The sequence below is a fragment of the Garra rufa genome, chromosome 1 (assembly GCF_049309525.1).
Source record: "Garra rufa chromosome 1, GarRuf1.0, whole genome shotgun sequence".
In the NCBI taxonomy this organism is placed as follows: Eukaryota; Metazoa; Chordata; class Actinopteri; order Cypriniformes; family Cyprinidae; genus Garra; species Garra rufa.
In genome coordinates, this window is record NC_133361.1 from 101,288,919 (window position 1) to 101,291,468 (window position 2,550).

Below are 2,550 nucleotides of genomic sequence, written 5' to 3' on the forward strand. Positions count from 1 at the left end.
GTAGAAGTGATGGTTCTACCGTATTTGTAGCAAGGAATTGAATTAACAGTTTTAGCTATCTGGATTGTACAAGAGACTAGATAATGATCTGAGATATCATCGCTTTGCTGCAGAATTTCAACGCCATTAACATCAATTCCATGTGACAGTATTAAATCTAGAGTATGATTTCGGCAATGAGTAGGACCTGACACGTGTTGTCTAACCCCAATCGAGTTCAAAATATCTATAAATGCTGTTCCTAATGCATCTTTTTCATTATCAACATGGATGTTAAAATCACCCACTATTAAGACTTTATCTGCGGCCAGCACTAATTCGGATAGAAAATCAGCAAATTCTTTAATAAAGTCTGTATGGTGCCCTGGTGGCCTGTATACAGTAGCTAACACAAACGTCACAGGGGATTTATCATTAGCACTTGTTTCTCTGGATAATGCTATATGAAGCACCATAACTTCAAACGAGTTATAATTGAAGCCCGTTCTCTGAGAGACATTGAGAATACTGCTATAAATAGTAGAAACACCTCCTCCTTTACCTTTTAGACGCGGTTGATGTTTATAACAGTAATCTTGGGGGGTGGACTCGTTTAAAATAATGTAATCGTCTGGTTTTAGCCAGGTTTCTGTCAAACAGAGCACATCTAGGTTATGATCAGTGATCATATCATTTACAAAAAGTGCTTTCGTAGAAAGGGACCTGATATTCAATAAGCCAAGCTTTATCAATTGTTTCTCTGTATTATATATATTTTTTATTTGTTGAACATTAATTAAATTGTTGGTCCTGATTTGATTCAGGCGTTTTTTGTATTTTCTAGCTCGGGGAACAGACACAGTCTCTATAGAGTGATATCTAGGTGAAAGGGTCTCTATGTGCTGAGAATTAACTGATTTCTGTGACGTGAGGCGGCTAGCAGACGGTCGGTTTAGCCAGTCTGTCTGCTTCCTGACCTGGGCCCCAGTGAGTCAAGTGCAAACTCTAAGACTATGTGCCATATTTCTAGATAGAAGAGATGCTCCACATCCGGAGGGATGAAGACCATCTCTTTTCAACAGGTCAGGTCTGCCCCAAAAGCTTGTCCAATTGTCTATGAAACCTATGTTATTTCGCGGGCACCACTTTGACATCCAGTCATGGAGTGACCACAGTCTACTGTGAATCTCGTCACCACGGTAAGCCGGGAGGGGACCAGAGCATATTACAGTGTCTGACATCGTACTTGCAAGATCACACACCTCTTTAACATTATTTTTAGTGATCTCCGACTGGCGAAGTCGAACATCATTAGCGCCGACGTGAATAACAATCTTACTGAATTTACGTTTAGCATTAGCCAGCACTTTTAAATTTGCCAAGATGTCAGGCGCTCTGGCTCCCGGTAAACATTGGACTATGTTGGCTGGTGTCTCTATTTTCACGTTCCGTACAATAGAATCGCCAATTACTAGAGCACTTTCATCAGGTTTCTCAGTGGGTGCTTCACTGAGTGGGGAGAACCTGTTTGATGTTCTGATCGGAACGGAAGAGCGGTGTTTTGACCCGCGACTATGCCGCCTCACAGTCACCCAATTGCCCTGCTGCATGGGCGTTGTTACCGGAACCGAACAATGTACAGGGCTTTCTGAGCTAGTCACATCCAAAACCGTATCTAAGGCCCTCACATTCTTACTATCCTCCATTAAAGTTTGGATGCGTGACTCTAGTTCTGAAATCTTCTCTGTCAGCCTGACTATATTCCTGCATTTATCACATGTATAAGGCTCACTGCTGACAGAGATAGATAAGCTATACATGTGGCAAGCAGTGCAGACTACAATTGTAGGAGAAGAAGCCATTACTCACCGTGATTGTAGAATGATTTCAACTTACCAATGTTGTTAGAGTTCCTGAAGAACAGATCAGGGGGAGAAAAAATGGAACGGAACCGGCTAAAAGAGTACTAACGATATTAAACACGAGAAAAAATAAATAAAAACGTGAATGGAACGCAGATGGCAAGTTAACCGGCCAGCGCAATGCTAAAAATAGTAAACAAGAGTTAAAAGCGTGAATGGAGTGCGAGCGGCAAATTAACCGGCTATGGAATGCTAACGTGCTGCACTCGTGATTATAGAGTAAGGCGAACAATCAAATTAGTCAGATTAGTTTGATGGATAAGACCAGAAATTAAATTAAGCTTTAGTACGACTAGCAAGTCGCTAGCATGATTTTAGCACAACTAGCAAGTCGCTAACATGATTTTAGTACGACTAGCAAGTCGCTAACATGATTTTAGCATTATTTTTGCATGACTAGCAAAGTCGCTAGCATGATCCTAGCATGAGTAGCAAGTCACTAGCATGATTTTAGCATGACTAGCAAGTCGCTAGCATGATTTTAAACATGATTAGCAAGTCGCTAGCCTGATTTTAGCATGACTAGCAAGTCGCTAGCATGATTTTAGCATGACTAGCAAGTCGCTAGCATGATTTTATCATTATTTTAGCATGACTAGCAAGTCGCTAGCATGATTTTAACATGACTAGCAAGTTGCTAGCATGATTT